This window comes from Balaenoptera physalus (assembly GCF_965194825.1).
Source record: "Balaenoptera physalus genome assembly, chromosome: 6".
NCBI lineage: Eukaryota > Metazoa > Chordata > Mammalia > Artiodactyla > Balaenopteridae > Balaenoptera > Balaenoptera physalus.
The window spans coordinates 79,824,770-79,846,372 of NC_138885.1; the positions used below are offsets into that span (position 1 = coordinate 79,824,770).

The 21,603-nt window shown below is 34.8% G+C and overlaps 1 protein-coding gene across 3 annotated transcripts in view; it reads left to right on the top strand.

Moving 5' to 3' along the window:
• Positions 1–21,603, top strand: part of LOC309663212 (uncharacterized protein) — a 499,391-nt gene that overhangs the window by 72,921 nt on the left and 404,867 nt on the right. For all 3 annotated transcript variants that reach the window (XR_014265151.1, XR_014265152.1, XM_082466834.1), the window contains exon 3: positions 16,151–16,254. The gene's annotated coding sequence lies outside the window, so the exon portion shown is untranslated. The remainder of the gene's footprint in view (positions 1–16,150; positions 16,255–21,603) is intronic.

Below are 21,603 nucleotides of genomic sequence, written 5' to 3' on the forward strand. Positions count from 1 at the left end.
ATTAGTTGACCATAGGTGCGTGGGTTTACCTCTGGGCTTTCTATCTTGTTCCATTGATCTATGTTTCTGTTTTTGTGCCAGTGCCATGTTGTCTTGATTACTGTAGCTTTGTAGTATAGTCTGAAGTCAGGGGGTCGGATTCCTCCCGCTCCGTTTTTTTCCCTCAAGACTGCTTTGGCTCTTTGGGGTCTTTTGTGTCTCCACACAAATTTTAAGATTTTTTGTTCTAGTTCCATAAAAAAATCCGTTGGTAATTTGATAGGGATTGCATTGAATCTGTAGATTGCTTTGGGTAGTATAGTCATTTTCACAATGTTGATTCTTCCAATCCAAGAACATGGTATATCTCTCCATCTGTTGGTATCATCTTTAATTTCTTTCATCAATGTTATGGTTTTCTGCATATAGGTCTTTTGTCTCCTTAGGTAGGTTTATTCCTAGGTATTTTATTCTTTTTGTTGCAATGGGAAATGGGGGTGTTTCCTTAATTTCTCTTTCAGATTTTTCACCATTAGTGTATAGGAATGCAAAAGATTTCTGTGCATTAATTTTGTATCCTGCAACTTTACCAAATTCATTGATAGCTCTAGTAGTTTTCTGTTGGCATTTTTAGGATTCTCTATGTATAGTATCATGTCATCTGCAAACAGTGACAGTTTTACTTGTTCTTTTCCAATTTGTATTCCTTTTATTTCTTTTTCTTCTCTGATTGCCATGGCTAGGACTTCCAATACTATGTTGAATAATAGTGGTGAGAGTGGACATCCTTGTCTTGTTCCTGATCTTAGAGGAAATGCTTTCAGTTTTTCACCATTGAGAATGATGTTTGCTGTGGGTTTGTCATATATGGCCTTTAATATGTTGAGGTAGGTTCCCTCTATGCCCACTTTCTGGAGAGTTTTTATCATAAATGGGTGTTGAATTTCGTCAAAAGCTTTTTCTGCCTCTATTGAGATGATCATATGGTTTTTATTCTTCAACTTGTTAACATGGTGTATCACATTGACTGATTTGCATATATTGAAGAATCCTTGCATCCCTGGGATAAATCCCATTTGATCATGGTGTATGATCCTTTTAATGTGTTGCTGGATTCTGTTTTCTAGTATTTTGTTGAGGATTTTTGCATCTATATTCATCAGTGATATTGGTCTTTAATTTTCTTTTTTTGTAGTGTCTTTGTCTGGTTTTGGTATCAGGGTGATGGTGGCCTCATAGAATGACTTTGGGAGTCTTCCTTCCTCCGCAATATTTTGGAAGAGTTTGAGAAGGACAGGTGTTAGCTCTGTTTGATAGAATTCACCTGTGAAGCCACCTGGTCCTGGACTTTTGTTTGTTGGAAGATTTTTAATCACAGTTTCAATTTCATTACTTGTGATTGGTCTGTTCATATTTTCTATTTCTTCCTGGTTCAGTCTTGGAAGGTTATACCTTTCTAAGAATTTGTCCATTTCTTCCAGGTTCTCCATTTTATTGGCATAGAGTTGCTATTGATTCCTTCTAGTGTAGTTTTCATTTCAGTTATTTTATTGTTCATCTCTGTTTGTCTGTTCTTTAATTCTTCTAGGTCTTTGTTAAACATTTCTTGCATCTTCTTGATGTTTGCCTCCATTGTTTTCCCGAGGTCCTGGATCATCTTCAGTATCATTATTCTGAATTCTTTTTCTGGAAGGTTGCCTATCTCCACTTCAGTTCGTTGTTTTTCTGGGGTTTTATCTTGTTCCTTCATCTGATACATAGCTCTCTGCCTTTTCATCTTGTCTATCTTTCTGTGAATGTGGTTTTTGTTACACAGGCTGCAGGATTGTAGTTCTTCTTGCTTCTGCTATCTGCCCTCTGGTGGATGACGAGAGCAGGCACTCTTGACTAATTCCCAAATTTATAGGGAAAATTTTCAGCATTTCATCATTGTGTATGGTATTTGCTCTAGGATATTTGGACCTACATAATTTGATATCTTCAAAAGATTATGAAATTTTCATTTGATTTATAGCATGCTAAGCATTTTTATCATGAAAGAATATTAGATTTTTCAAATACTTATTTTCCATGTATTAAGATCATTGTATAGTTTTTCTCCTTCATTCTGTTGATATGGTGAATAATATTGATGAAGTTTCAAATGCTTAACTATATTTATATTACTGCAATGATCCCAAAGGGTTGTGATCCATTGTCCTCTTTTATGTATTAAAAGAGAACACTTTGCTAATGTTTTCTTTAGAATTTTTTGTATCTATATTTGTGAGAGAGATTGGTTTGATTTTTTTAAAAATCTCCTTGTCAGGTTTTGATGTCAAAGTAATGCTTGCCTTATATAATGTTTGGAAGTTTCCCTCTTTACCTTTTCTCTGGGAGAATGTGTATATGATTAGCAGCATTCACTTATGAGACCATGTGGCCTGGAATTTTTGTGAGAATTTTTAAATTACAGATACAAGTTACTTGAAATATATTAGACTGTCTTCTAAGTTGAAAAAAAAAAAAAGCAGACTTAGATGGAGGTAACTTAATTAGTAAAGTATCCCATAAAACAAGAGTGAAGAAACTGAGAGAAAGAGGAAAGTCAATGCAGATTTGCATAATCAAACTGTTAACTACTCTGAGAACTGAGGGTTTTTGATTCCCTGAAACCTGGTAAGTAGGTGTGAAGAATGCATCTCAGAACTGTCTGCCTTAGTCCTGGAAATGAGAAATATTCCTTATTAGCTCTTCTGACACATTGGTCAAGGGTTGCTCCATGAGATGTTAACTTCCTCAAACTTGCACTTCTGAGTTGTAATATATTTAGGAGTCTACAAAAAGATCAACCAAGTGGAGGTGAGGCAGGCCAGAAGAGTTTAAAACAAACAATTTTTAGATTTTTCTATCTTGTGTCCATTTTGCTATAGTACAACCAAAAGAACAAACTTTTGGTATTGTTAATTTTCTGTTGTCTGTTCATTTGGCATTTCTTCAATTTCAGCTTTTATTTTTATTATTGCCTCCTTTCCATTTCATTGTGTTTAATTTTCATTTTTCTCATTTTTTGACACAGATAATTAGAGCTGATTTTTGGTTCTCTTTGTTCTCATTCAGTAAAGGGTATATAATTCCCTCTAATCCTCCATTAGTGTTGACCCTTCCGTTTTAATGTGTTTGTTTTAACTATCATACTTTTTAAAATACTTTCTATTTTCCATTATGATTTCCTTGTTGACTGATGACTTTTTATTTCAGGGTGTATAACTTAATTTACAGTGTTTTGGGTATTTCCTAGTTATATTTTGCTTCTGGGTTCAACTTTATTCCATTTTGGTAAGATAACATACTCTATATAATTTATTTAACATCTGTTGAGGCCCAGCATTTGGTCAATTTTGGTAAATGTTCCAGTGCTCTTGAAAAAGAGTATGCATTCTGCAGTTGCTTGGTGTAATGTGTTATATATGTCAATTAGGTCAATGTGATTAATTTTGATCCTCAAATCTTTTATATTCTTAATAAATTGTTTGTCTATTTGATCCCTCAATTCTAGAAATAAAAAAGTGTTAAGTTTTCCAGTATGACTCTGGGTTTGTCTCCTCTTTATAATCTACGTCAATTTGTCTGCATTTTAAAATTAAAACTGTTATTAGGCACATAAAATTTAAGACCCTTCTGCCATTATCACATATCCCTCTTTATCACTATTTTTTTTGGTTAAGGTCTACTTTTATATGATATTAATGTAGCTACATCATCTTTTTTTGGTTGATATTTGCATGCTTTTTACTTTCAATATTCCTATATTTTTGTATTTAAAGTGTGTCTATTGTAAGCAGCATATGACTGAATTTAAAAAATCTGACAATCTTTGTCTTTTATTTGAAATATTATTTGCATTTAGTGTAGTTACTAGTATGTTTGTGTTTAAATCTAATATCTTACTATATTTTTGCTGTTTGATCCACTTGATTTGTATTCTGTTTTACCTCCTTCATTATCTTTTTTTGCATTAACCTTAGATATAAGTTATTTCCTCTACTATTTTGATTTTTTAACTTTCTTTAACAACCTTTAATTATTATACTAGAGATTACATGTCATATCCCTGATTTATTCCAATTTAATATATAAATAGGTACTTTTATCACTTCTCAGACAAACACACAAACATTTTATTCCCATTTGTCCTTTCCCCTTCTTAAAAATTATTTTGTGTATTTTAAATTTTTAATAATCACTAGGGAGCTGAAATAAGCTATTCCTAGTTTGCTTTACTTGAATTTCTGAATCTCAAAATTGTGATATAAGTTGTTTTTGAGTTTCGTTTCATTTTTTTTTTTTTAATGCAGCAATAGCTAACTAGCACAGTTTTTGATATCAAAAGTGGCATGATGCCATAGCAGAAATCTGAGGCATGGGACATTGAGTTTGAGACTCAGCAATAAGGAGGAGCTGGAAGGGCCTCCAGGAGACTTAATGAATGCTGGAAGGTCCTCAAGGAATTTCTTTGTGAATTTGAATTCAGTGTGAAAATTGTTATCACTAATAAGACATATGGGATCATGACAAAAATCTCCATACACTTTGTTCTATTGATGTCTACAAGGACTACATTACAATTTCATTTAATTAACTGATACTTATGAAACTGAACTTATTTTTAGTATCAAATCAGAATGTACATTAGGCCTTGATCAGTATGAAGGAAATATAACCCTAAATTGTCCATTAGCTCTATGGTATAATTTCAAGTTCGTCAATAATTTGTTCAAACTTATAATTATTAACATTATATCTCATTCAAATGTCTACCTTTTAGTTTTCCCTTAAAGAATTGAGACCTTATAATAGCATGAAGTTAATAAAAATAAAGAGGTTACTGAAATAACTGGCTCTTTAAAATCACTTTTATATATATTTCATACATTAGACATGTTCCATCTTAGAAAATGGAACTTGAAACTCCTCTTAAATTAGACATTTTTAAATTGTTCTTTTGCAAGCACAATTTGAATACTTTTAAAATTTTACTGACATTGGTTTCCTTTTAAGAACCAAATGGATTCAGGTAAATACATTAATAATAAAAACACAGACAATTGCTACACTGACTCCTCACTGTACAGTGGAAAAGTAGTGTCTTGATAAATAAGATAAAAGTAAATAAAATTATAAAAGCAATAGAATTATTTTAAAAAAGTGAAGAAGAAAGTATTGCTTCAACAGATAAAGGGACTCACAAAATTTTAAGTGCGGAATCTATTAAAAATTTTAGAGGAATTGTTTAGGAAAGGAATTATGCTTTAAAAAATTAGGTATCTTCCACTATCTAAACAAATTTTATGTTTTTCTCTGTTGAATAACTAAATGGTAAGGCAACTTTCTGACCTTTTCCCACTCCTTAAGTTTCACTTGTTTAGTGACTGTGAAGCAGAAATTTTAATTAAACTAATCAAAGGGCAGTTTGTGATGATGAATTTTGTTTACAGAAAAACTAGTGAAGCTGCACTGGTCAGAAAATGAATCGCTGTCTAGAAAAAAAATTAGTCAATAGGACAGATTTCTCTGTTGATAATATGCAGAACATCTTTCAATAATTAAAGCTTCTTCTTTCCATTTCAGAAGATTTTACATTTCTGCCATCTGTTTGGAGTAGACATAATGTTGGTGTCTAATCAGCTCATGCACAGCATTTTTCACTTGTAGATTTCCCTGAGTCATAAAGTGTCTTTAGTTAACAGATAAATGGTTCACTGACTTTGTTCAGACATTAGGCTACAGGAGCACTTCTCAGAAGAGACTTTGGCAACTTTTGATAGTCATAATTGCTGTTAGCCAAATCTTCCCATTTCCCCCCACTGCCCCACCTTTCAGGCCCATAGTAGGATTGCACTCCTGGCTCTTACAGTTGGAAATAGCCTGGTGCCTAGTTTTGACCAATGAGTCATAAGCATTTAATTGCTGAAGCCAGAACTTAGTATTTACTTACAAAAACATGGACTCTTAGAGCCTTCCCCTTTTCTCTGACATAGAAGCCAACATCACATGCGTAGGCAGCCACTCCATCATCCTGAGTTCCTGAGTGATTGCAATAAGCAATGTCCATGATATACGTAGAGTATAAACAGGAAGTAAATCTTTGTTGCTTTATGCCTCTCAGATACTAGGGGTTGTTTGTTACTGCAGTAAACCTCAGCTCTAGCCCACATCCCCCATGATTTTCAAACTGAGTGTCTCTAAGAGTATAGTACTTTGTTTTGCAAAGACACAGTAACATACTGTTTTGATGGAGAGATATTTTGTTCCAAGGGCTCCAATTTCAGGTGAATTTACTGTCCAAAAAGCATCTATATATCTTTACTCACATTTCTTCAGCTTCTTGTTTCCTTGCACCAAAAAAAAGTTAAATTTTTGAATAACAGGCTTAGTGCAGTCTTGCTTTAAGTGTGGTCTACCATCAACAGCACCACAATTAGTGAGTTTGCTTATTAAAATCCAGATTCCCCCAAACCTATGACAGATTTACTGAATCTGAGCCACAGGAGAGTTAAAACTGTACAGAAAATCAGCATTTTAAACAAGTTCTCCAGCTGTTTCTGGCATATATCAATGTTTGAGAATCACAGCATTACAGAATATTTTTTATACAAAAAAATGATCACATTTATCTAGAGCACTAAAGTATCTACCAACTCATGTATAATTTTTAGTATTAAGAGGACTGGTGACTGATTAACTTATAAAATTGGGTTAATAAATAGTATTTTAGATGTCAAATGCTCTATTAATCTTTTTCATATTCCTGAAAGCTGGAAATAGTTTCTGTGTCTGATTTAACTTTTTGCTTATAGGCTAATTGTTAAATTGTGCTCAGTGTCTTTCTGTATGCAAAGAATTCAAAATGGTCACCATGCAGAGTTTACATAAACATATAGTCGATCTGTTGTAGAGTGACTATTCAGGTTTTCTTCACCTATGAGTTGTCTCATTCTCAAGAAAATTCTATCATTTTCTTTGTATGAGATATATCATCACCCTCCATTCTCAGAGCTATTTTAAGGACTACAGTATGATGCCTCATTCAGATTGATACTTGTCTACCGCAGCAAAGTCTGAGAAACTATTTTGTTTCTTGTAAAATGAGGTTATGATTCTATCATAACTGTATTACACGTACGCAAACAGAATCTACATTACTGGCACCTTGATGTCCATTGGTCTCAAAGGCATAATTATCAACTAGTATGAGATTGAGTACTAGAAATTTATTGGTGGGGAAAACAAATGTTTGTGCAGATATATTTTTGAAATTTGGTTAGAATGTTGTGATGGACACAGATATAGTCTGTTTACATATGTTACATATTGCCATTCTAAGACATTTTAAAGAGAAGTAATCAATAACTAAGTGAATCTATTTAAGTGAATCTAGGGAAAAAAAATCTTCATCAAGGACAGTGCTGTTATAAATATCCCCCCAAATAACCATCCAGATGAACTTGTCATCTACTCTTGTGTAACAACATCATAGTTAACACTATTTTTTTAATCCTTGACATAGTTATCTCACATATTCTTCATAATGACCCTATGAGATGTGTACTATTTCTGTCTGCATTTTATAGATAGGCAAACCGCATTTTATAGATAGGCAAACTGAGATTTGGAGACGTTAAGCACATTTGCCAATTAGTTTATTTTTTTACTGTTCAGCTTAGTGTGTGGTCGTCCCTAACCAGATTGTAAACTGAAAGAATTATTCAACAGCTGGATGATCACTGATGATGTATATTGGCAGTTTTAACGTCACATTAAATACATAAGAGTTATACACTTTTTCTACACAAGCAAATTGTACAGATATATCTCAGATAAAAATAAGAAATGTAACTCTAGCCAGTCTTATAAGAACATTGATCACACAGTATGAATTTATTTTTTGATGATGATAAATTTTTCTTGACATTAAAAAATATACATATAGAATTTCTGGCATGTACCAGACTATGATTATGTGCTAGATATACATCAGTGAACAGCACAGCAGTCTTTCCCTCAATGATTTTGTATTCTAAGGGGACAGTGGTCAGCGAAGGCAGACATCAATATTCAACATAGCTAATAATATCTATTGCATGTTACAAAATGATAAAACTATGGAAAAGAAGAAAAGCAGAGCGGAGTATACTGAATTAGGAATACTGTGGGTGAGTGTTGAGTGTTCCAGAAAATACCACTGACAGTGAACATTGAGCAAAGACTTGACACAGGCAAGGAGGAATTAGTTCTATGAAAATGTTAACTATTTGGACCTGTCAAAATTAATAAGGCTTATTTAAAGATATTTAAGGACTACCATCTATTTCATGAATTCTCATATGCATTTCCCCCACAATTTAACCTCTCTAAAATAAGAGTACATATTACCAAAGTTTGTGGCTTGCAAGATTACAATTCCTAACAGAGAAGGGCCTAACATAACTTGGTTGCGTGAAAAATTCGGTTGACACTTTGTGACAAGATTAAGAAACAGTCATCGTGAAAGTATCCTAGATTCCCTAAAATATAGGTATATGAATCTAATTCGTGTGAATTGATACCATAGCACAGAAGTAAAAAGTAAAAAAGCAGTAAAAAGTAAAGAAGCTTTGAAGCTAGATCTAAGGGTTTAAATTCTAGCTCGACCATTGATTTGTTTGGTGATTACTGCCAAGTTCTTTAACGTCTCTGTACCTATTTCCCTATTAATGGAAAAGAGATATAATGGTACTTACGTCACAAGGTTGTTATGAGGACTATACTATGTATAGATTCAAAGCCCTTTAAAGACTGGACATAGTAAGTCCTTTACAAGTGCTGGCTGTGTTTGCCCTCTCTCACAACCCTGAAAAATAAAATCTTGCATACAGCAGATTAGAATTATGATCCTCCTCAGAATATTTTCACTTCAACTGAAACATCACTTCATATAACTATCGTTTGCTACTTTGGGAGGTTTACAGAGAGGATTTTTATTTTCTATAATTGTTTTGTAATTTTGTGATTTATTATTTGTCTTTAGTACTTTTTTTTAAAATTAATTAATTTATTTATGGCTGCATTGGGTCCTCGTCTCTGTGCGAGGGCCCCCTCCAGCCGCAGCAAGCGGGGGCCACTCCCCATCGCGGCGCGCGGGCCTCCCACCATCGCGGCCTCTCCCGCTGCGGAGCACAGGCTCCAGACGCGCAGGCCCAGCAATTGTGGCTCACGGACCCAGCTGCTCCGTGGCATGCAGAATCCTCCCAGACCAGGGCTCGAACCCACGTCCCCCGCACTAGCAGGCAGACTCCCAACCACTGCGCCACCAGGGAAGCCCCAGTACTTTTATTTAAAGTTTTTTTTTTTTTTTTTTTTTTGGCGGTGCCACACGTCATGTGGGATCTTAGTTCCCAGACCAGGGATAGAACCTGCGCCCACTGCAGTGGAAACGCAGAATCTTAACCTCTGAACCACCAGGGAAGTCCCTGCCATGCACATACTTTTAAATTGATTGTTTCTTGGGGAGAAGGTTGGACCTGTCTTATCTATGTCCTGGAGGATGCAAAATGTTTCATGAAGATAGTATTTACAGAAATAAAATATTGTGTATTTGGAAAACAAATGGCTACTGAAAATAAGCTAGGTACTAAAATCACTACAAAATAATGTATCTGAGACAAGATACTAAAATAAATGTCATCGAACTATTTTGTCCTAAGTACTAACATATTTCTTTAAAAAAAAATTCAACCCAAATTACATAAAGCGATTAAAATAAATCAGAGGTTTGTGAATTTCTCGTTCCCTTATTTGTGATTGTAAAAATGCACGAATCACTTCATCAGTGTCAACAGACATTCCATTAAGAAGTCTCAATATTTATAATAGGTACTTATATCTAGATTTTAGAAAATCTATGACAAGAAAAATATATTTCCATTAAAACATGCCTGTTTAATGAACCACTGTAGTTTATCTTACCGTATACTTTACACTTATTTACTTATTTTGCGGGGAAATAGGCTCAGATAAATTAAGAAATGACTTAATCACATTAAAGGAAATCAAGTATTCCTATTGAGAAATTTGTAGACTTCATATAATAATACCATAACATATTACAAAATTATGCAATACCCTGACTTTTTTAATAATATAATATTCTATATATTTCAAATGAATGAAACTTTACTCATATTATCAAGTGTAGAATAGTTTCTGGAACAAAAAGAATGGTATTTTTAATCTTAAGTATTAATATGTATCTTTGGCAAATGATGAAAATATTACTTTTATCTCTGTAACATTTAGGGTAGAAATTTCTGAGCCAGAGAATAAAACTAAAAGGCAACCAGTAGCAAGAATCAACAGTGAGTGCAAAATGTTTATAATGCTTTCACTTTTTAAGTGTTTCCAGGAAACAATGTTGCCAACATGACTTGAACAATAATGGATAACTGTATTAGGACACGCTGCATTATTTCTTAAATTAATCACAAGGTGCAATTTCTCTGACAACTCATAAAACAGAGTAAAAAATAAGTCTCATAAAGAGGTGTTACTACGCCTAGTGATTTCTGTCTCCTTCCTTACACTGTTTTCTCCAAATAACCAGGAAACAGGTAGAATTTTGTTGCCCACATAAAGTGCCATGAATTATATTCATAAAACAATGCAAGTGCTGTCTGTATATTCAGTCTATTTCAGTCTATGAAAATCTGATTTGAAAATTATCCACCTGCAAACTGAGATATACTTAACTTTTTAAAGGATCCATCACAAATTTTCTTCAAGTAAATAATTTTCTCCTTCCAACATTTAAATTAGAATTCATTTTCTCTCATGATTCCACCTTAACCATTTTTTCAGGTACCTGTTCACAGGATTTTATCAACAATATAGATTTCCTCAGCTATGACATGGAGATACACAACTTACAGGTGATCAAGTTAAGAGTTGCCCTAGAACTGAGTTCTGTTTTGTACACCCCTCACTCATAATAACAACAGAAAATAAACACTGACCTTAGATGTGGCGCGTTCAGGTCCAGGGTATGACGTTCGACGGGCGACGTGACAGACGACGTCGGACGTGCGGATCTGACGGACGACGTCCGACGTGAAGACCTGACAGAGGACGTCGGACATGCGCACCTGACAGACAAGTGGGCCGCGCGCCTCCGGGAGGTGACTGCGGGGGCATAGACCTGAGAGGCGAGCTAGGGCAGCAGAGCAAAGACGCGCTGGCAGATATGCTGTAAGCGTCGTGGTCTCAGGAGCCTACCCCACGGTGCTCTGTCTGGAATAAGGTGAGGGTACGTGTCTAGGCTGCAGGAGCCACTGAAAGCTGTCAGAGCCGCGGAGGGGCGGGGAAGGCTGCGAAAGGAAACATAAAGAGCCGCTTTCTTCTGGAAGCTACCGGCCATTTCAGGTCTTTGAGAGCTGAGGAGGGTTAAAGTATAAGCCACAGAGGGAGGGAGGGGTGGAGGGAAGGAGGACATACGATAAACAAAAGAAGGATAAAGAGCACACAGCAACTGAGTAGTGGTTGGTGCCGTTTAACTGAGATGCAGAGAGTGGAGGAGGAACAGTTTTGAGGGTAAAGAGTTTGGATTTGGACATGTTGTATTTCAGAAGTAAGGAGTGATATTAAAATAATTAACAGCTGATATTCTCATAGGAACCTGTTGATAAGAGGCATTTTTCTAAACAGAACAGATATGATTCCGTGTACGTAATTGATACGTACCGGTGCTGGAGTTTCCTGCTGGAAATCTTGGTGTTATAGTGAGTAGGCACTATGTTGTATGAGTGAGAAACTCAGAAAAGAGATCAGGACTGAAACAACAGAAAAATGTGTGGGTCTTTGGAAGGAAACCACTGCTTTGGCAACATGGAGGTCCCTGGTGACTTTGACAAGAGTCGTTTCAATAGTGAACTGGAGTTTAGGCACTTGGCTGAAGAAGGTAAAGGGGAATACAAGAGATAAGAATGCAGAGGCAGTCACTTTAGACAATTTGATCAAGAAGAGTTAAGAATTGGGGTGGTAGCTGGAGAGAGATGAGGGATCAAAAAGAGTGTTATTTTTTAAGATGGCAGATACTGAGGTGTATTTGTACTCTGGTAGGACCTATCAAGTGCAGAGGGAGAAGCCGATGGTGTAATAGAGGAGAGAGTTACGGGGGAGGTGCTTTTGAGTAGGCAGGAGGAGGTGAGAGGCAGGGCACAAGTGAGGGATTGGGTTCTGGTAGGGGAAGGGACACATCAAACATTGCACCAAGAGAGAAGGCAGAGGGCATGGGTGCAGAGGTAGGTAGGTTGAAGATTAGGTGGTGAGAAGCTGAGAAAACTATCGTCTAATTGTTTCTGTTTACTCCATGAAATATGAGACTAGGTAATGAGCTGAGAGTGGGAGAATAGAGGCGTTATGGGAAGCTTGAAAAGGGAAGCAGAAGTGTGAAAGCATTTTTTTTGAGAATGGAATGAAGTTTACCAGGGAAGCTTGGTGGTGCAATCTGAGATCTTAAGACTTGAACTTACAGTGAGACCGGTCAGCCCAGTGTGTGCTTTTCCTGAAGCCACACTCAACTCTGGGGGCAGGTGCACGTTAAGTGGAGAGTTGGGTTAAATTGAGTTGGTTTTGCCCAGTGAATGCAGTGGAATGAGAAGAGGCCAGGGAGTTTGGAGAGCACTGAATCTTAGATGAACCAGAAGGAGTGAGGGCACAGGGAGGTGATGGATGGTGAGAACAGGGTAGACCTGATGTTTTCACAGAGACAACAGATAAAAGAAATTCTGAACAAAGGGCACATCCTGTGAAGTGAATGGTCAGAAAGTGGAATCATTGCCAACAAGATGTAGGAATAGTTATTAAAGATGGCAAGGTCACAAGGGGTGGGGTGAAGGTAAAGGTCACTGGTGGGGTTGATGTCGAGGAATGAGACCAAGGAATAGAGAAGACCATCTATGTTTCACTTGTAATATGTTCCAAAGAAGGCAAAAACTCATGTGTGGTGTTAGTTATCAAGATAGTGGTTATTCGGGGGACGAAGGAAGGGCGGTGACTCGAGGGTCACATGGGGAGGCTTCTGGGGGCTGGTGATACTCTGTGTCTTGATCCAGGTGCTGATTGCACAGGTGTGTTCACTTTGTGAAAATTCATCAAGCTGTTGCCTTATGAGTTGTGTACTTCCCTCTGTATTTGTTATAATTCAATAGATTTAAAAATATAAACAACAACAAAAAATGAACAAAGATTATAAATCAAGTTGCATCAAAGATGCAGATCACCTTCGATAGAAACTATTATTTTCTTTTGAGGCATTTTTGGATAAAGTGCTAATGTAAAATTTGAAAGAACTTCCTCAAAAAATTAAATTAGCTGCAAATTTTAAGATGAATAAGGTAATACTATAAGTGAAAATAATAAAAAAGGACTTAAAATCTTTGGGGGAAACAATTTTTAAAAGAAGATTATACTATTTGTAAATTATATTGAGCCTCATTGACTTTTCTCTATATCAGTAATATGTTTAAACAATAGACTAAAGTTCTTAAAAAAAATCTGAAGGAACTGAAAAAGATTTAGTGACAAATTATAGAGAATTATCACAGACCTTGAAATAAGAACCTATGAAGAAAAATTACCTATTTTGGTTATGCAACATAGACTATTTGGGAGGTAAATTCTGAATGATATTTCAACACAGTGATGATTATTCTGCTTTCTATTGGAATTTTAGTACTGATACAACAGGATTTTTATGAAAAAACAATTTTGGCACCATATATGTAAGTATATAAGAGCTAGGTCTTATATACTGGAAGAATCAACTAAGGGAAATGAAATAAGTCCTCTGGCAGTGTGTGATTCCCTACCGTGCAGTCCTGCTATAATCTTGGGATGCAAGCACATGCCATAATCTATAGTTGAAAATGTTCCGTGTGGCCAATAGTTCTTCTAGATCTTAATCTGGAGTCCACAACTGAACAAAGCTGAAAGATTTCAGGTCAAATCTATGTGTTAATAACACTTTTCTTGCCATCTCTGCAAGGGTTAGATGTGGAAAACATATTCAACATCTCTGAGAAGATATGTTACTCCAAGAATGTTCCTAGATACCTAATGAAACTGTATTATGTGTGTACAGACACATAAACTCAACAGACAATATTATTTGGAGATTGTCTTTAGTTTTGATTTACCTGCTTCCTTCTCTTTTGATTAAATATCAATTCCACTTTCATTTATTATATATGTTCTTCTTAATAAATGAGCATATCACTGCATTGGACCTGAATAAAATACCAATAAGGAAAAATAAAAAACAAAAGATAATAATAGATATAAAATTTACAAACACTGAGAATTTCAAAATCAGAAAGCCTATGTACTATAAGTAAAAAAGACACCTTATTGAGGCATTGGCTACTTGAATGAGATATTAAAGGAAATAAAAACAAAATTTGGAAGAGAGAGGAATTTCCAGACAGAGAAGAGGGTATTCCACATTCAGTGACCCATCGGTAGGAATAATCAATATTTCAATATTAGTTGATAAGGAAACTGGTTGTCGGGCAGGTAAAATGAAATTAATGGTAAATGGAGATCAAGTTCGAGATACATATTATATGTTATAACAAGATAAACATCCTCCTTTTTTTTTTTTTTCTTCAAAATCTTTTAAATGGCAAGTATGGGTGATTTTGATAATGGTGGTGGTAACAATGGAATGATACATTAATGATATTTGCAATTCAGGTTTGGGATTAAGAAGCAATACATACTGCTAGGAATCTAAAGCACTAATAGTTTGACAAGTTAGAAAAATTAAGTGAATGCTGCAATGTTACAGGTTCTAGCAGTAATCTACTCCACATGATCATCTCTTCACATTTAAAACCACTTTTTATTCGCAGCTGCTAATGTATGTCTTGATATTTCCAATACTATTTAAATTGTGTTTTAAGACTAAATTGTCTTCATATTTGTTATATAAGTATTTGTTAATACTTATTAATTCCAAATAAAATTACCACCACATGACAAAGTAAAATGTACAATTTCTCGTGAATAGGAAATCAGAGAAATACCATATGTGCAACTAAAAATAAGAGGCTATAATCTATGAAGGATATCTTTTCAGCTAAATAAATTAATATAGTTAATTACTAATAAAGTATACTAGATTTTTCACTTGGTTCTGAAAAATATTCAAAATCATAAAATACAAACATGGCTGAAATCTTTTATCATGTTTATTTTAAAAACTAAAAATATGGTTATATAATATCAAGTCTGATTCTCTGATGTGATCTCTTATATCTGTAGAATTCATTTTATTGATTTTTAGCCAATGGGTAATGGTATTTCTGATTTTTCTGCCACCAGTCAGCAATGTGTGGTCATGCCCAGTAAGATTTAGGCCTTATTTTCCTGGCAGTGTGTGGTCATGCCCAGTAAGATTTAGGCCTTATTTTCCTGGCAGTGATCCCTCTACCTCAGTAAGTTACCTATTCTGTGTTCCTTTAATTTATTCAGTGAACATTTAATAGTATCAATTTGGTACCAGACACTGTTCTAGGGAGAAGGGTTTCACAGTGGACAAGTCCTTACATGTCAGTATAGAGAGACAGAAAATGAACAAGTGAACAATTAGATGAGGTAACTTCATTTTGTGATGACTGCTGTTAAGACAGTTACCTCTTTGATAAGACTATGGAGTATTGGATTACAGATTTAATGGTCTATTAAGGTGCTACATTAAATAATATTGTGCCTTTCCAGGTGGCAGATATTTAGTTCAAAACCTGAATATTGAAAAGGAAACAGGAAAGTGAAGAGCAGGAGAATAGGAATATCCCAGAAGGAGAGACAACAGATAAAAAGGCCCAAAGCAGGAATGAACTTTGTGGATATATTTTTTAAAAATGGCTTTGAGGTTGGCCAATGGGAAAATCTTTAGAGCTATGTAAGTCTTATATGTAGGGAGAATGATTTCCTGCTGGAGCTTATCTTTCCCTGAAATTATAGGGAATTTGCTGGTACGATGATGGACAAGCAATCGTTAAACAGGTTATCTTTCTCCTCCACAGTATTTTACTCACAAGTGTGCACATTCTCTCTACCTCTGTCCCCCTTAATTGCTATCATCTCCATCCTCCAGATGGAATACTTACGAGGTACAGCAGAAGATCAAAGAGACTCCTTGGTAAACCTACTGCCATATAGTGCCCTCTGTGAGAAGCAGCGAGCTACTGAATGGAGCAGGTTAGTCAAATTACGTCTGGTTACAAAATTCACCTGAGAGAGGTACCACTTGTTTATCTTTTCTTTGTTCATCCCCATGAGGTATTAGAGGAAGTATAAAGACTTTTTTTCTGGCCACCCAATTGCTCATGGTCATATAACTGATTTTAGGCTTCCACCAAAAGGTTGACAGGGGCAGAAATATGAAGTGCATTTCAAATTGTTACACATAAAAAAAGTGAAACTTCCTAGAGTCTTCATTTAGAGGTTAGATTGGGACAGAATGTTATTTGCATAATGAAATATTAAGAATTTATTTTTAGATTCAAACAGATTATGCTATTTTTGACCCCAATTAACAGAACTAATCAAGAATGGAATGCATTTCTTGTACATATCACACTTTACTGACAGTAAATGGCTAGTGGACATCAGTTACTGCCAATCATATTTCTTTGGTCCTCAACAGATCTATAACTTTTTTTTTCTGTGTGGTGTGTTCCATAAATTGGAATTGTGCTACTAAACATGGGTAAATCTGCAGTTGTAGTGGGATTAGAGGGAGGCCAAGAGTGATCAAGTGATTGGCAGCTCTGTGAGGTCTGTTTCTTAAATTTTTTGGTCAGTTTATTAAGGGATGATTAAATGCTTCACACAAGCTATGCATTAAAGAGACTGACTTATAAACTAAAGCCCAGTAATTCAATAGTGATGTGAAAAGTACAATTTTGGGGATGAAAGTATCTGTCTCCTCTATTTAGGACTGTTTTTGACAGTGTCAAGGTCCCATATTTGAGGAACAAGGACTCAGAAGTGAAGAGTTTTGAAATTGTTTGAATTAATTATTTCATCTGAATGTGACAGCACTCAGAGAATTATTTATTTTCTTCCATAATATCCATCTTTCTAGTTACAAGGACACGTGAATTAATCAGTGCCCATCATACTCAGGCTATCCTGGACTAAACTTGAAAAGAAATATAAACAGATGTGCAAAAAAAGAGTAAAGATACATCTTCCATCATCTATAACTCTTCTCCTTAATGCAATTAAATTATATATTTAATGTATGGAGGATCACTGTGTAATTTTATCTTTACTTATTATATTTGGTAAAAATGTTAAATACTTGTTATTAAGGATCAAAGTCCATAAAGTACTCAAATTCTTCATACTTACATTTTATCATGTAATTAATCATGTATTACTAATAATAAATCCTATATATTGAAAATATATAGGTATTTATACTATCTGCCCCTGAATCTAATTTTACTGATAGAAAAATTAGTGGAGAAATATAGATAATATCCATGTCATAACTTAAAAGCTTCTTTAATGCATTTATGAGGGTGTATAGAGATACAAACACATGTCTAACATATGGAATTATGAATCTAGGAAACAGAATACATGATATCAATATTATTTTCAAATATATTTGAAATATAAGATTTAACATGTAGAATTTAGCAAAATGAATTTCAATAAATTAAAAATATTTAATATTACGTATTTTCTGGCAAGCAACAATAAAAAGAAATGAAGTAAATATACAGAGTTTATTTTCCTTTGGAAATTAAAGAATATATTTCTACATACATCTTCAGTTAAAGAGGAAAAATAGAAATAATAAACTATTTAAGATTGAATTGCAGTGTATTGAATAACAAAATGTATACAATGGCCCAATGCAGTTCTCAGAGAACAGTATATATTCTTTTTTTTTTTTGGACATCTTTTTTGGAGTATAATTACTTTACAGTCTTTTGATAGTTTCTGCTTTATAACAAAGTGAGTCAGCTATGCATATACATATATTCCCATATCTCCTCCCACTTCTCCCTCCCACCCTCCCTACCTCACCCCTCTAGGTGGTCACAGAGCACTGAGCTGATCTCCCTGTGCTATGTAGCTGCTTCCCACTAGCTATCTATTTTACATTTGGTAGTATATATAAATCCACGCCACTCTCTCACTTCGTCCCAGCTTACCTTTCCCCCTCCTTGTGTCCTTAAGTCCATTCTCTACGTCTGCATCTTTATTCCTGTCCTGCCCCTAGGTTCTTCAGAACAATTTTTATTTTTGTTTTTGTTTTTTTAGATTCCATATATATGTGTTAGCATACAGTATTTGTTTTTCTCTTTGTGACCTACTTCACTCTGTATGACAGACTCTAGGTCCATCCACCTCACTACAAATAACTCAATTTTGTTTCTTTTTATGGCTGAGTAATATTCCATTGTATATATGTGCCACATCTTCTTTAGCCATTCATCTGTCGATGGACACTTAGGTTGCTTCCATGTCCTGGCTATTGTAAATAGAGCTGCAATGAACATTGTGGTACATGACTGTTTTTGAATTATGGTTTTCTCAGGGTATATGCCCAGTAGTGGGATTGCTGGGTCGTATGGTAGTTCTATTTTTAGTTCTTTGAGAAACCTCCATACTGTTCTCCATAGTGGTTGTATCAATTTACATTCCCACCAACAGTGCAAGAGGTTTCCCTTTTCTCCACACCCTCTCCAGCATTTATTGTTTGTAGATTTTTTGAGGATGGCCATTCTGACTGGTGTGAGGTGATACCTCATTGTAGTTTTGATTTGCATTTCTTTAATGATTAGTGATGTTGAGCATTCTTTCATGTGTTTGTTGGCAATCTGTATATCTTTGGAGAAATGTCTATTTAGGTCTTCTGCCCAGTTTTGGATTAGGTTGTTTGTTATTTTGATATTGAGCTGCATGAGCTGCTTGCATATTTTGGAGATTAATCATTTGTCTGTTGATTCATTTGTAAATATATACTCCCATTCTGAGGGTTGTCTTTTTGTCTTCTTTATGGTTTCCTTTCCTGTGCAAAAGCTTTTACGTTTCATTAAGTCCCATTTGTTTATTTTTGTTTTTATTTCCATTTCTCTAGGAGGTGGGTCAAAAAGGATCTTGCTGTGATTTATGTCATAGAGTGTTCTGCCTATGTTTTCCTCTAAGAGTTTTATAGTGTCTGGCATTACATTTAGGTCTTTAATCCATTTTGAGTTTATCTTTGTGTATGGTGTTAGGGAGTATTGTAATTTCATTCTTTTACATGTAGCTGTCCAGTTTTCCCAGCACCACTTATTGAAGAGGCTGTCTTTGTCCATTGTATATTCTTGCCTCCTTTATCAAAGATAAGGTGCCCATATGTGCCTGGGTTTATCTCTGGGCTTTCTATCCTGTTCCACTGATCTATATTTCTGTTTTTGTGCCAGTACCATACTGTCTCAATTACTGTAGCTTTGTAGTCTAGTTTGAAGTCAGGGAGCCTGATTCCTCCATCTCCATTTTTCTTTCTCAAGATTGCTTTGGCTATTCGGGGTCTTTTGTGTTTCCATACAAATTGTGAATTTTTTTGTTCTAGTTCTGTGAAAAATTGGTAGTTTGATAGCGATTGCATTGAATCTGTAGATTGCTTTGGGTAGTATAGTCATTTTCACAGTGTTGATTCTTCTAACCCAAGAACATGCTATATCTCTCCATCTGTTTGTATCATCTTTAATTTCTTTCATCAGTGTCTTATAGTTTTCTGCATACAGGTCTTTTGTCTCCTTAGGTAGGTTTATTCCTAGGTATTTTATTCTTTTTGTTGCAGTGGTAAATGAGAGTGTTTCCTTAATTTCTCTTTCAGATTTTTCATCATTGGTGTATAGGAATGCAAGAGATTTCTGTGCATTAATTTTGTATCCTGCTACTTTACCAAATTTGTTGATTAGCTCTAGTAGTTTTCTGATAGCATGCTTAGGATTCTCTATGTATAGTATCATGTCATCTGTAAACAGTGACACCTTTACTTCTTCCTTTCTGATTTGGATCCCTTTTATTTCTTTTTCTTCTCTTATTGCTGTAGCTAAAACTTCCAAAACTATGTTGAATAATAGTGGTGAGAGTTGACCACCTTGTCTTGTTCTTGATCTTAGTGGGAATGGTTTCAATTTTTCACCATTGAGAACAATGTTGGCTGTGGGTTTGTCATATATGGCCTCTACTATGTTGAGGTAAGTTCCCTCTATGCCTGCTTTCTGGAGGGCTTTTATCATAAATCGGTGTTGAATTTTGTCGAAAGCTTTTTCTGCATCTATTGAGATGATCATATGGTTTTTCTCCTTCAATTTGTTAATATGGTTTATCACATTGATTGATTTGCAAATATTGAAGAATCCTTACATTCCTGGGTTAAACCCCACTTGATCATGGTGTATGATCCTTTTAATGTGCTGTTGGATTCTGTTTGCTAGAATTTTTTTGAGGATCTTTGCATCTATAGAACAGTATATATTCTTAAATTCAAAAAGCTTGAAATTAATAATGAAAATTTAAAAACAAACTAAAAAAGACTAGAAGGAAGATAATAAAAAGATAAAGATAACTGATAAAAATTACACAGTTGGTTGATAAAACACAATGATTGATAATATTATATAAACTGTCATAGACATACACAATTTTGCGTGATATATTATTTTAGAAGGTTATCATTCCCTGATACCAAAACCGACAAGCACAGAAGAAGAGGAATGTAAACTAATATCATTTCTGAATATAAAAACAAAAATCATATGTGATTTAATATCTCTCCTTATATATCACATCCTTATTTTCGTTGGCCATCCAGTTAGCCAGACATGTTCCTCTCACAGCAGAAGCATAAATAGAAGCACATGAGGACAAGTGAAAACAATACATCTTAAGGTTCAGACTCCTGAGAGGTACAGAGTGACTTCCACGCACCTGCTGTTGATCAGAACTAGTCACATGCCCAGCCCAAAGTCAAGAGGTGTGGAAATACATTTCTCCTGTAATAAAGCAATGGAAAGAGTGTAGATGTATGGAGGATTAAAAGATCATGCCAATTAATTCCATTAGCCACAGAGCCTCATCATTAGAAAATCATCTACATTAAGAGATGAAAGTAGAAAAGCATGTAACCAACTAAATAAATATCCAATAAGCATTTGTTAACATTTAACATACATTTATGATAAATTATTAACATATTAAAAATAGAACAGGAATGTTTTAACTTCATAAATGGTGCCTACCAGAAACCTACCACAAATATCCTACTTAAAGTTGAAATATTAGAAACATTCCTATTAAGATAAAGAAATAGGTAAGGATGTCTGCTGCCACAGCTTTTCAACATTTTACTAGAGTTTAACCAATACCATGAAATAGAAAAAGCAAATAAGAGTTTGAGCACCATTAATGGATAGACAAACATATAACCTTGTATATTTATAAAGTAACATTTCAAGTCAGTGGGAAAAACACCATCTGTATAATAAATGGTGTGGAGCAATGCACCCCAGGTCAAGTCCTTCCTGAGGTGGC